The sequence below is a fragment of the Somniosus microcephalus genome, chromosome 18 (assembly GCF_052327205.1).
Source record: "Somniosus microcephalus isolate GS21.2 chromosome 18, FLI_Smic_1.0, whole genome shotgun sequence".
NCBI lineage: Eukaryota > Metazoa > Chordata > Chondrichthyes > Squaliformes > Somniosidae > Somniosus > Somniosus microcephalus.
In genome coordinates, this window is record NC_141004.1 from 58039653 (window position 1) to 58054388 (window position 14736).

Below are 14736 nucleotides of genomic sequence, written 5' to 3' on the forward strand. Positions count from 1 at the left end.
AAGAACCTCATACCTGTTGGACAAGGGCAAAGGCTGAGGCTCCTCCAGCACTCTAACCTGGGGTCCTCTTACCTGCCTGAGTTGCAGTCACACCCTCCTGTCCCTAAGCACTAACCAGACCTGTACCACTATCTAAACTAAGGGATGTGACTGCCTCCTGGATCAATGTGTCCAGGTAACTCTCCTCATCCCTGATGCCCCGCAATGTCTGCACCTCAGACTCCAGCTCAATAACTCTGAGCTGAAGTTCCTCAAGATGCAGGCACTTACTGCAAATGTGGTTGTCCGGGATCACAATGCTCTCCACAAATTCCCACATGCTGCAGTTGTGGCACACCACCTGCACTGCCATCCCTATATGACCTTGTTTAACAAAGCTGCTTTAAGATGTGTTAGTTAATTAAGTATAAGGACATGGCATAGAAGATATCTTTTGGAATTTAATGATTCATTCCTTAGTACAGTACAATAGTCTGATGAACAGCGTGAACATATATAACTGATAACAGGCAGCTATGAACACCTGAAGGCCGACAATGGCCGAGAATGGAATGTCTGACTCCAAACTTGGGAGGATAAGCACGGGAGAGATAGTAGGAAATCGTTTTAAAATATAAAGTATAAACAGGAAAGACATGTGAAGGGAAGGGTTGTCATCTGAAAGTTGAGACAAAGAACTAGACATACCATTGGGCACCTTGGTTTAGGAAGAGCCCTTACAGGTTAGATAGTCCTGTCCATAATCTACCCTAGGCCCACCCTTAAAAAGAGAATAAAAGAAATCTAAAGATGTTTTCGCGCAGACGGTGGAGGGAAGAGCTGTTCGCACACGCCAGCCGTCTGTCTGATCGGGACCGATACCAGCTGCTTGCCATGGTCGTATGTCTACTACAGGAAACTTTGGTTTATCCGGAGGTTGTATGTCTGGAAATCTCAATCTACCGGCAGAAATCAGGAGCCGTTTTGTTAGGTTTTTTTTCTTCTCGTGGCTTTGTTTTCAACAGTCGGGCTCTGGAAAGTCTCACTGAAGCTGTTGCTAAGCTACAGAGATGCTTCCAAGGTACGGGCCGACTGTTTACAAGCTGTTGCTAAGCAACAGTGTTTGTTGTCAGATACGGAGATGAAAACCTCCATATGCTTCAACATTAACTTTGTATGTCCGGCAGTTTTGATAGATCGGCAACAGCTCGGTCCCGTCGGTGCCGGATATAACAAAGTTTCCTGTATGTCTATCTTGATTACTTAACTTAAACTGCCGCTCCTTAATAAAGTGACCTATGACTCCTAAGACCCTTTGGGTAATCTGTGTGTGACCTGTGATCCAAATCTTACAGTGCGCTAGTCCACCCTCCAACAGCTTTTCGCACCGCTAAACACACTTACTGGCTGGCTGCATGGAGACAAGGGTTATACGCTGAAGCCGTGGCACCCTTGAGGAGGCTAAGTACTGAGGCCGTGGAGTGCTATAATGAAAGCCACATGTCCACCAGATGTGTCATAGAGCAAACAATAGGCATGCTGAAAATGCGCTTCAGATGCCTTGACAGATCTGGAGGAGCCCCTCAGCACGCACCAGCCAGGGTATCCAGAATCGGCGTGGTCTGCTGCGCGCTGCACAACATAGCGCAGCAACAAGGATTAGCACTGCATAAGGAGCAAGGCACAGAGTGCACAGCCTCTTCAGAGGAGGAGGAGGAGCAGGAGGAACTGAGGTCCAGATGCCAACAGCACCTGAGCACATTGCTGGCTGGGAGGCCAGGGATGGTCTTATCATGGCCAGATTTACTTAACTTACTGCATTACACCCATATGGCTGCCACATGCTGTGCCAGGTTCCTCCCCCCGCTCTGCCCAACAACACCATAAAGCATCCCTACAATGAACAAGCCATTCCTTTCACACTGACCCCTATTGCTGGAGGTAACGTTATGTCTCATCGAACTCAATAAGCCACTTCCAAATGGGCATGACTGCAAAGTGGTGAAAATAAATACTTTTATATGTGATAACAGTAACGGAACCTTAACAAAAACACTTCTTTAAACATCCATGTACTTACCCTTGTGCATCTACTTCTGTGTCATTTTTCATTTACGCATGCTTCTACGAGGTGCAAACCCTGCGGCTTCAACAGAGGTAGAGGCAGCCTGCTCAATTCCCTGCTGCGACTACGTAGACACTTTTGGCAGATGTCCTCTGGGTTTTGGATCCTGTGATGGCCCCACCAAAGTCTGCTCCTCCTGCGACTGTGCAGGGGCAGACTCTGTCATCGCGGAGGCATCTGGGCCTCTGACTGAGGGGGAGGCAACGGGGGAGAAGTGTGAGCACTTTGAGAGGAGCCCCCACTTCCATGTCCCCTCTCACCATCATCCCTCTCATGGGCCACCTGCACTTCCCTGCTAGGAAGGAGCTGGAGAGCACCTTGCTGCACAGCACTGGGGCCATGAGGACCCAAGTCTACATTTATATCCCTCCTAGAGAGGAGGTCTATGGGCCTCTGCCATCTGTTCTCCATAGCTAGAATGTGCTCATGTGAGTGGCGCATTAGCTGTTCCACGCAGGTGGCCATCTTTTCCATGGAAGAGCCTACTGTCGCCATCACCTGTGACACAGCGGTGCTCCAGTTGGAGATGGACTCCTCCATTCTCTGCACATTTGCAGATATCGCAGCCGAAAAACCTGTCAGAGCTTCCTGCGCCTCCAGGATCGCCCTCTTTCTTGATGGCCCCCGAGGCTGAGCATCTGCACGCAGCTGAGCAGAGCTGGGAGCATCCAGCGCCCTTCGGCGAGGAGTCTCCACTTGTGTCCCTGTCTCCACCATCTCTCTTGTTCACTTGTGAGACACCAGGTGACAACACTGCTCTGTCTCGCGTAGGACCAACTGAGGTGTGCATAGCTGCGCTGGTGCTGGGTGCACTTAGGTCTGGTGACGGTGCACCCTCAAAGGCTGGAGGCTCCTCTGAGGAGTCGTCTTCCTCTTCTGGCTTGACAGTGGAGGGTGCTCTTGATGGACCTGTGGGAGAGTAAAGAGATGATTTAGAAATGTTACATTAAGAATGGGTAACAATATCATTATGCACATTATGAACATTCACTGGCTGCTGACATCAGTCCCCTATATGAGTGACTGCTGTATGCCATGTGGCTGTATGAGATGTAATTCTGTCACCAGGTTGCTGAGAGGTCCCCCTCTCTCCCACCGCCAGCTGCTCCACAACTCCCGAGACCTCCAGGGTGATCTCCTCTGCTGCTGTCAAAGTGGCGAAGGATGGAGGGCCACCTCCGGTTCTCTCCCTCTCCCTGTTATTGTGGGCTGTCTTCTCCTGCAAGGAGGGAAAGAAGAGAAGTTTGAGTGAGAGTGATGGCATGAGTGTAAGGAATGTGTGGGTGACATCTTTAGAGGGTGACTATGAGGGAGTGTGGTGCCAATGCCAAAGTGCCAATGCCAAATGGCCTCGTTGTGTGTTGTTAGTTGGTATGATTGCATTAGGATTAGGGTGAGTGTGAGGGGTGGTTAGTCAGATGGGGATATGATTATGTCAATAGAGAGAGAGGGATGGGTGGACGTGCAAGGTATGTTGGTATGAGTAATCATGTGCAGGAGTAGATTTGGGAAGGCAAAGTGATGGGGATGTGATGACAGGCACAGCAGGATGAAGTTGAGTGTGGCTTTGCACTCACCTTTCCTGATCTCACGAGATCATTGAAACGTTTCCGGCACTGCACCCAGGTCCTCCTCACCACATCCCTGCTGTTGATCGCCTCTGCAATTTGGAGCCAGGCTCTTTTAGTCTCCTGGGGAGGTTTCTTGTGCCCATCAGCAGGGAAGAGGACCTCCCTTCGTGCTCTGACTCCCTCCACAAGAATATGTAGGAAGTCATCTGAAAACCTGGGTGCAGCCCTCTGTCTCTGAGAAGCCATCTCTGCAAGGCTGAGCAATAACCAGATGGTGATATGTGCTGCCGGCACACTCCTAGATGAACCTTCAAATGCAATGTGGCCAAGGCTCCTTTAAATACCCCCGCTGGAAATGACTCATTGATGACATCATCAGACCCGCACCATTTAATAGGGCCGGGAAATGCGCAGGCCTGCCTTAATAGGCGCCATTAATGGAAAGGAGCGGGATGAAAAGAAGAACGGGGTTCCGACCCGCCGCGCCGACCGACCGCACCCAACCCACCCAGGTAATGAAAATTCTGGCCACATATTGGGGGAAATTTTAACCCTCAAGAATGGGTGGGTTAGGGCGGATGAGAAGTAAAAAAAAATTAAATCTCAAACCCGATCTAACCTGCCCACTTCCGGTTTTAACGAAAGCGAGTCGGGCAACCAATCCGCTCTCAGGAGACGGGTAGGTCGGCAAAATCTTTTAAGGAGGCTGCGAGCCGCCATTTTAACAGGCTTTTGTTTTTTACCATTTTCGGTCGGGTTTCCCTGGCCTCGGGGAACCCAGCAGGTAAAAGAAGGTGAGAAGGGCTGGATTCATAAGCTAAGTGCTTTTACAGATGGAGCCAGATGTGTGCAGTCCTGCCACATCCAGTCATGAATGGTGGTGGACAATTAAACAACTAATGGGAGGAGGAGGCTCCATGAAAATTCCCATTCTCAATGATGACGGACCCCAGCACGAGTGCAAAAGACAAGGCTGAAGAACTATGACATACGGAATGGATTCCTTATAGAGGACCCCACAACACAACCTGAAGGATCAAACCTTCCTCGCAAACAGTGGACAACCATCAACTGCCTCAGAACCGGTCATGGTAGATGCTGCCACCTTCTCCATAGATGGAAGATTAAAACATCCCCATCATGCGGCTGTGGAGCTCCTAATCTGACCATGGAGCGCATCATTGAGCACTGCCCTCAGAGGAAATTCGCAGGCAGCCTACAAGATATCCACGTTGTTACACCGGAAGCTTTGGCCTGGATATCTGACTTAGATATTGACATTTGATTTGCTTTGCTACTACCGTACAAAAGACAAGGCTGAAATGTTTGCAACCATCTTCAGCCGGAAGTGCCGAGTGGATGATCCATCTCGGCCTCCTCCCGAGATCCCCACCATCACAGAAGCCAGTCTTCAGCCAATTCGTTTCACTCTACGTGATATCAAGAAACGGCTGAGTGCACTGGATACAGCAAAGGCTATGGGCCCCGACAACATCTCGGCTGTCATGCTGAAAACTTGCGCTCCAGAACTAGCCGCGCCTCTAGCCAAGTTGTTCCAGTACAGCTACAACACTGGCATCTTCCCGGCAATGTGGAAAACTGCCCAGGTTTGTCTTGTCCACAAACTGCAGGACAAATCCAATCCGGACAATCACCGCCCCATCAGTCTACTCTCAATCATCAGCAAAGTGATGGAAGGTGTTGTCGACAGTGGTATCAAACAGCACTTACTCACAAATAACCTGCTCACCGATCTTCAGTTTGGGTTCTGCCAGGAACACTCGGCTCCAGACCTCATTACAGCCTTGGTCCAAACATGGACAAAAGAGCTGAATTCCAGAGGTGAGGTGAGAATGTCTGCCCTTGACATCAAGGCAGCATTTAACTGAGTGCAGCATCACGGAGCCCTAGTAAAATTGAAGTCAATGGGAATCAGGGGGAAAACTCTCCACTGAATGGAGTCATACCTAGCACAAAGGAAGGTGGTTGTTGGAGGGCAATCATCACAGCCCGAGGACATTGCTGCATGAGTTCCTTAGGGCAGTGTCCTAGGCCAAGCCATTTTCAGCTGCTTCGTCAATGACCCTCCCTCCATCATAAGGTCAGAAGTGGGGATGTTCGCTGATGATTGCACAGTGTTCAGTTCCATTCACAACTCCTCAGATAATGAAGCCATCCATGACTGCACGCAGCAAGACCTGGACAACATTCAGGCTTGGGCTGATAAGTAGCAAGTAACATTCGTGCCACAGAAGTGCCAGGCAATGACTATCTCCAATAAGAGAGAGTGTAATCACCACCCCTTGACATTCAACGACATTACCATCGCCGAATCCCCCACCGTCAACATCCTGGGGGGAGTTACCACTGACCAGAAACTTAACTGGACCGGCCACATAAATACGGTGGCTACAAGAGCAGGTCAGAGGCTGGGTATTCTGCGATGAGTGTCTCACCTCCTGACTCCCCAAAGCCCTTCCACCATCTACAAGGCACAAGTCAGAAGTGTGATGGAATACTCTCCACTTGCCTGGATGAGTGCAGCTCCAACAACACTCAAGAAGCTCGACACCATCCAGGACAAAGCAGCCAGCTTGATTGACACCCCATCCACTAACTTAAACATTCACTCCCTCCACCACCGGCACACCATGGCTGCAATGTGTACCATCTACAAGATGCAATGCAGCAACTCGCCAAGGCTTCTACGACAGCACCTCCCAAACCATGACCTCTACCACCTAGGAGGACAAGGGCAGCAGGCGCATGGGAACACACCATCCTGACTTGGAAGTATATTGCCGATCCTTCATCGTCGCTGGGTCAAAATCCTGGCACTCCCTCCCTAACAGCACTGTGGGAGTACCTTCAACACACGGACTGCAGCGGTTCAATAAGGTGGCTCACCACCAGCTTCTTAAGGGCAATTAGGGATGGGCAATAAATCCTGGCCTTGCCAGCGACGCCCACATCCCATGACGAATAAAAAAAAGAGGGATATTTGTTGGAAAGCGCAGGCAGTGAGGAGTGCTAACTCATTGATATGTCAGCTTAGTGGGTAGCACCCTCGCCTCTGAGTCAGAAGGTTGCAGGTTCAAGTCCCACTCCAGAGACTAGGCTGTACTGAGGGAGTGCTGCACTGTCAGACGTGCCGTCTTTCAGATGAGAGGTTAAATCGAGGCCCCGTCTGCCCTCTCAGGTGGACGTAAAAGGTCCCATGGCACTATTTCAAAGAAGAGCAAGGGAGTTCTCCCCAGTGTCCTGGCCAATATTTATCCCTCAACCAACATCACTAAAGGAGATTATCTGGTCATTATCACATCGCTGTTTGTGGGAGCTTGCTGTGCACAAATTGGCTGCCACGTTTCCTACATTACAACAGTGACTACACTTCAAAAAGTACTTCATTGGCTGTAAAGCGCTTTGGGACGTCCGGTGGTCATGAAAGGCGCTATATAAATGCAAGTCTTTCTTTTCTTTCTTTAAGCGAACCTATCATGCCCGTCATTTTGCATATCGTGTGGAGTGGGGAGTGTCTGTATTGTGAGGCACAAGACATCACAATTGTGCGGGACAGGCTGGATGAACCAGTAGGTCTTTTCCTAGACGTCATTTTTCGTATGTTTGTAACCTGTCAGCACCTGGCGAAGAAACTGGAAAGAGTGACTGCAGTCATTGTTGGTTATGTTTGGTGAGTTTTTCAGGACCCAGAATTATCAAGATAAGACAAACAGGAGTTCATATAGAACTAGAAAAAGTTATTCACTCCATCGAGTCCATTCCTTCCAGGGAGAATTTGCAAAGTTCCAACAGAGGTGATTAGCCACAGGGATAACTGAAATTTATCCTTAACCCCAATCCCCTTCCAGGAAAGCCGGTGAAAATGCCAGGTGTCAATGCAACATTACAATCTACATAACTCAGTCTTGAACTATCATATTCCATTGTTCCAAAAGGATTGAAGCCATCATGTTCCTTGGAAGTTTTGATCTTTGTCTATCTTTTGATCCTGTCATTCACTCAGCTCCTTTTAAAAGAGTTAATTAACACAGCTATACTGTGAAAACCAACACCATGCAGTTAGTGCAACTCTCAAGGTACAGAGGCCAAAAAAACCCTTCCTGTAAAATGTTACGGCCTATGGTTTCGGCCTTGCAGTGCCCATTTGTCGGAAGCTAGCTGGCCTACTAAGCCCCAATATGGTGGGCAGGAAGCGCACACACATTTCAGGCCAGAGGTGTGCCGTTTTACATGTGCTGCTTCAGGTCCCCTTGCCAAGCTTGCTTTGTTGTGAGACTGCCATCACCATCATGTACTCAGGAAACCAGCCCTAGGGATTGCCTGCAGCAAAGAAGTTAAGTAACAACTGCTCCTCCAGCCCGCACATTAAAAGGACCCAATTGCCACCGCTTCCCCTGCACCCCTCCCAACGACGCTGCTTCTCAACCTCGACCCCCGATCTCCCACGCTCCCGGCTCCGATTCTCGATCTCCACCAATCCCGACCCCTGACTGGCACCCCCGGCCTCCTCTCCCAATCTGATCCCAGACCCACTTACCTGGGGGCAACTGCGACGTTAACAGCAGCCCAATATTACCCAACACTTCACCAGTGGGCTCCGATGTCACGCTGGCTCCATTATAATGATGCCTGAGGCCCTACTTTGGGGGAGCCTCGCATCTCACCATTCAGATGCAGGGGACATACCCTGCGCCGCCCGCACGCCTAAAGATGGGCGTGCCCAAAATTTAGGGCCTACAAGTTCAAAGAGGGCATATTGCTCTTGCATCTCATATCTAGTTATTTTATACAAGATAGGGAGAGAATGGCCTGGCATCTTACCAGTGATATCCCCTGACAGCTGTCTCCTCAATGCATCTGTAAATGGTGGCGTCACTGCCAATACCAAGTGTAATAATTACAATATGTATACAGCTCCTCAAAGACTCTGCACAGTATTCACAATATCGAGCAAGTCCTTGCATTTCCATTGCAGAGATTACACCAGCACATTAAAAATATGACCCACTGGCATAAAGCCTCATTAATCTAATACAACAACAATTTAAAATTAAAATGTATTTGCCCTGTACATACTTTATTTTGTTCTCTGGGAGCAGAGCCAGAATAAGGATAATAGTAAACTGATAACGTGTTCCATCTTGAATGCAGTGCTACATCAATCAACCTATTTCTTAGAGTACAGTAATATGTTCTCACCATTCGGAACTAATTTCTCTGTCCAAAGGTTATTCTGAGCTGTTACCCACCAAATCCATTATCCTTATTAAACACTAAATGATTCTGGGCTAAAAATAAAAGGCATTCTGTTATCTATTTATTTCATCCCCAGCCAATTGTAGCGTTCTTGCTCAACACAAAACAGCAATGGGGGTTTGTAAACAGTACTGACAGCAGTGTTACACACATGCCAACATTTCCCAAAGGTGGAGACTCAACTTTACAGAGAACATTCTTACAAAATCCAATCATGACCACCAGCAAAATAGTCATTTTTAATGACCTAAGAGGTACAACTGCAATCAGTTTGAGTGATCATTAAATGATGATAAAAAAAACGCCCACCAAAATCACCCCAATGTTTAATTTTGTTTTCATGTTGCAGTTGCAGTCGGTGTAATCATTTTGAAGCTAAGCAGTTATGTGAAACATCCATCACCTGTCTGTACTTATCCCCATGCCCTTCAAACATTTTCTTAACTAGACATTAACCGTGTTTTTTTTAAAGAAAGAGTTTGATTAATCTAATGGTGACGGCTGTAAGATGGAAAACAAGATGGTGCCCACTAGCACGCTCTGTATGGCTGCTGGACTCCCACTCTCCCCCCTTTTTCTCTGCTCCAGACATGGAACATCTCTATTGTGGAGAGTTTCTCTGCAGAAACAACATGAACCATGAAAATACCCCTTGAACCTCTCCTTCTAAATGCATCTTTCTTCACTAAAAAAGAGGATGCTGCCAATGTCACAGTAAAGGAGGAGGTAGTAGAAACATTAGATAGGATGAAAATAAATAAAGAGAGGTACTTAAAAGGTTGGCAGGGCTCAAAGTAAAAAAGTCACCCGGTCGGGATGGGATACATCCTAGGTTGCTGAGGGAAGTAAGGGTGGAGGTAGCGGAGGTTCTGGCCACAATCTTCTGATCTTCCTTAGATAGGGGGGTGATGCCAGAGGACTGGAGGATTGCAAATGTTACACCCCTGTTCAAAAAAGTGGAGAGGAATAGACCAGGTAACTACAGGCCAATTAGTCTAACAACGGTGGTGGGGAAATTTTTGGAGACAATAATCCGAGACAAAATTAATTGTCACTTCGAAAAATATGGGTTAATAAATGACAGCCAGCATGGATTAGTTAAAGGCAAATCATATTTGACTAACTTGATTGAGTTCTTTGATGAAGTAATGGAGAGGCCTTATGAAGATAGTGCAGTTGGATGTTGTGTATATGGACTTTCAAAAGACATTTGATAAAGTATCACATAATAGACGTTAGCAAAATTGAAGTCCATGAGATTAAAGGGCCAGACACAGTGTGGTTAGGAAATTGGCTAAGAAACAGAAAGCAGAGTAGTGGTGAACAGTTGTTTTTCAGACTGGAGGGAAGTATACAGTGGTGCCACAGCTCTATTTGATATATATTCATGAGCTGGACTGGTATACGGGGCATAATTTCAAAGTTTGCAGATGATATGAAACTCGAAAATGTAGTAAATAATGAGGAGGATAGTAACAAACTTCAGGAGGACATAGTCAGACTGGTGAAATGAGCAGACACATGGCAGATGCAATTTAACACAGAGAAGTGTGAAGTGATGCATTTTGGTAGGAAGTGTGAGGAGAGGTAAGATGGAATATAATGTGGATAAATGTGAAGTTATCCACTTTGGTAGAAAAAACAGAAAGGCAGAGTATTTCTTAAATGGTGAAATGGGGAATGCAGATGCTCAAAGGGACCTGGGTGTCCTTGTACATGAGTCACTGAAAGTGAGCGTGCAGGTGCAGCGAGCCATTAGGAAGGCAAATGGCATGCTGGCCTTCATTACAAGAGGATTTGAATACAGGAGTAAAGAAGTCTTACTCCAATTATATAGGGCCCTGGTGAGACCACACCTAGAGTACTGTGTACAATTTTGGTCTCCTTACCTAAGGAAGGATATACTTGCCATAGAGGGAGTGCAACAAAGGTACACGAGATTCATTCCTGGGATGGCGGGACTGTCGTATGAGAAGAGATTGAGTAAACTAGGCCTGTATTCTCTTGAATTCAGAAGAATCAGAGGGGATCTCATTGAAGCATACAAAATTATTACAGGGCTTGATAAGGTGGATGCTGGGAGAATGTTTCCCTTGGCTGGGGAGTCTAGAACTAGGGGCCACAGCTTCAGGATAAAGGATAGGACATTCAGGACTGAGATGATAAGAAATGTCTTCACACAGAGAGTGGTGAATCTTTGGAATTCTTTACCCAAGGGGCTGTGGAGGCTCAGTCATTGGATATATTCAAAACAGAAGTCGATAGATTTCTGACTAGTAAGGGCATCAAGGGATATGGCGATAGGGCCGGTGAATGGAGTTGAGGCAGAAGATCAGCCGTGGTCTCATTGAATGGCGGAACAGACTCGAAGGGCCGAATGACCTACTCCTGCTCCTATTTCTTATGTTTTTATGTTCTTAATTTTAAAGGGGGTGGTGCAGGAACAGAGGGACCTGGGGGTCTTTGAAGGTGGCAGGACAAGATGAGAAGGCTGCTAAAAAAGCATACAGGATCCTTGGCTTTATAAATAGAGGCATAGAGTACAAAAGCAAGGAAATTATGCTAAACCTTTATAAAACTCTGGTTAGGCCCCAGCTGGAGTATTGTGTCCATTTCTGGGCACCACACTTTAGGAAGGATGTCAAGGCCTTAGAGAGGATGCAGAGGAGATTTACTAGAATGGTACCAGGGATGAAAAACTTCAGTTATGTAGAGAGACTAGAGAAGCTGGTGTTGTCCTCCTTAGAGCAGAGAAGGTTAAGGGGAGATTTAATAGAGGTGTTCAAAATCATGGCCAGTTTTGACTGAATAAATAAGGAGAACCTGTTCTAGTGGCAGAAGGGTCGGTAACCAGAAGAGACAAGATTTACAGTAATTAGCAAAAGAACCAAAGGTGATGTGAGGAGAGGTTTGTTTTTTTTACACAGCGGGTTGTTATGATCTGGAATGCACTGCTTGAAAGGGTGGTGGAAGCAGTTTCAATAATAACTTTCAGAAGTTAAATGGATAAATACTTGAAGGGAAACAATTTGCAGGGCTATGGGGAAAGGGCAGGGAAATGGTACTAATTGGATAGCTCTTTCAAAGAGCCGGCACAAGCACGATGGGGTAAATAGCCTCCTTTGTGCTGTATCATTCTATGATTTTTGTCTCCCAGCGCTCTGATAAACATCTATACATTGGGTGAGGGTTAATCAGCAGTGAGAAATCTAAGATAATAGTTGTATATTAAATCTTGAAATACAAGTCACAATAATCCTTACAATGAAAATGAAAATGAATCAATTTTTCCCTATTACACCCGCAAGCTATGGTTCAGCCCGCAAGTCTGTTCATAAGTGCTGTTAACTCATTCTCTTGACTGAAGTATCACTAGTCATGCTTGAGTGTAAGGGGCCTTTTTCAGCCAATTTTACTTCCTTTCTCCAGGCAACACAAGTAAGATTGACCAACTCAACGTTCAGAGTAACTTACGTGAACTGTCAAAACCTGGGATTCTAGTTGGGATGTCCAGTGCTCTAGATTTTCAACAATAATTTATAATGTAAAAGATTTGGCACAAAATCACCTCAACAGCAACAAGAAACTGCAGATAAAGGAATACATGCGCTGGTGTATATGCACTTGTTGCATTCATTTTTCAAACCCATTTGAACTGAAGCAGAACAAAGCAATACCTGCAGAATGATCATAAAAGAACATCGGTTTCAAGGTTTCAAAATTTACAAGGAGGCGGGGAGGAAGCTGTAGCAGCTGGGAAACCCAGAAATGCGGGTAACCCAGAGGTCCTGCCAAATTTAAAGGGAGGGGAGATCGGAGGCCGATGGGGGACGGGACGATGAGGGGGTGGGGGGGGAAGGGCGGGAAAGAGAGAGACACATCTTGGAGAGAGATTGTGAATGTAGGGGAGGGGGGAGGGAAGAGACCATAGAGGTTGGGGGGGCGGGGGGGAATGGGGGCGGGGGGAATGGGGGCGGGGGGAATGTCGTGGTGGCCGGGGTGGGAGGGACGGGATGTGACATCGTGGAGGCTGGGGATGGGGGGGGAGAAGACATCGTGCGGGGGGTCGGGAATGAACATTGTGAAGGCCGGGGGGGGGGGGGGGGTCGGCGAAACAGGACATCGTGGAGGCCGGGGGGAGAAATGGGACGGGACATCGTGGAGGCCGGGAGTGGGGGTTGATGGGACGGGACATCATGGAGGCTGGTGGTGGTGGTGGGGGGGGAGGGAAATGGGACAGGACATCGTGGAGGCCGGGAGTTGGGGGTATAGAACGAGACGAGACATCCTGGAGGTGGGGTGGTGGGAGAGGACGGGATGGGACATCGTGATGAGATGGGACATCATGGAGGCCGGGGGGGTGGGGGGGGGGAATGAGACAGGACATTCTGACGGCCGGGGAATCTTAAATTAGAGCCCGTTATGTCAGAAAACTAAAACAAACATTTTCACGAAGAATACGAGTTAGTAAATGGAACCCCCTCCACCACAAACATAGAAGCTGATCTCCATACATGATCAATTTCAGCAAATAAGTAAATGCTTGAACCCTGTCTATATTAGCATCGGTACCTCTAGAGGCAGCACTGCAATGTGAACGGTTTGGCACTAGTGCTTCCAGAGCCACTGAAAACCCATCTCATGAGAAGAGTTTTCAAGGGATCTGCAGAGACCAACTGCTGCTCGTGGCAAACAAACAGGTGACGCTGGGGGGTGCTGGATGCCAGGCTGCCATTTTGCGCTGGACGTTTACATATTAAGCTCCAAACCCCCTCCCCCACCCGTCCCCATTACCCCTGTACAGGCCAGCTATGTGCTTTTCCTCCACAATTGGAGAGGGTCTGCAGTCAGAATCTTAAAAGTCACAAATGAGACTTTCAAGATCACACATAGTTGTGATCTTGTAAATGGAGCTAATTCTGAGCTTTCCACTTTCACTGAAAATAGTTCCACAAAATAAGACTGCTTTTAAAGTTATCAAATTATGAGATGGCACCAATTTCATATCACCGTACCTGTTTCTCCAGATGTGGCCTCAATACTTTCCAAATTGTTTTGTAGATCCAGTTATCGTGTTAAACAATGAAGCCATTATCCAATTTTCATGGGTTTTAAATATTGCAACACAGTGTTATGCCGCAACATCTCAACTTCCAGCAAGATTTTTTTGTACAGTAACCTGTTGGTTCCAAGTCTTGGCAGAAATATCAGTAATTAAACAGACATACCTTGAGAGAAACAGCCAAGAGTTAGATTTCCATTCAAACTTCAATGTTTAATCACAGCCAAGTCTATTGGGACAGGCACAGCTCCGCAACCTGAAACACAGAACGCTGGTATTAACCACCGCCTCTCGGAACAAGCTTTTTCCAAACAAAGTCACATGGAAAATGCAGCAGATGAGAGTCAAAGATCACCAAGCAGATTACAGAGGAATTTCACAGCCACCCAATCAGCTCGCCTGAGCTGCCGGGGGACTCGTAACGATGCAAAGGTGAAATGTTAATGTGGAATTGCATAAAACCTCTTGAATAACTGCAAGCACAGCCGTTGATGAGAAAGCTTTCAGAGTAACTGATTCTCTCTGATTGAATACGAGATATTATTTAGTCCTGATGAACCCATTCAGATCAGGGAAAGGAGAAAGAATCTTTAACGAAGTATAAACTTGAACAGTCAAGAACAGTTAACATTGTGGATTAATGTTAAAGGTGAATGATCCACCACTTAGTTCTAAATTCTCATTTATTGGGGGAACACATATTTACTGGGCATCCCATGACT

At 47.0% G+C, this 14736-nt stretch overlaps 1 protein-coding gene across 1 annotated transcript in view; it reads right to left on the reverse strand.

Moving 5' to 3' along the window:
- Nucleotides 1-14272, reverse strand: part of pacsin1b (protein kinase C and casein kinase substrate in neurons 1b) — a 251730-nt gene extending 237458 nt beyond the window's left edge. The window contains exon 1 of the mRNA XM_086011521.1: nucleotides 14181-14272. The gene's annotated coding sequence lies outside the window, so the exon portion shown is untranslated. The remainder of the gene's footprint in view (nucleotides 1-14180) is intronic.
- Nucleotides 14273-14736: the final 464 nt, after the last annotated feature.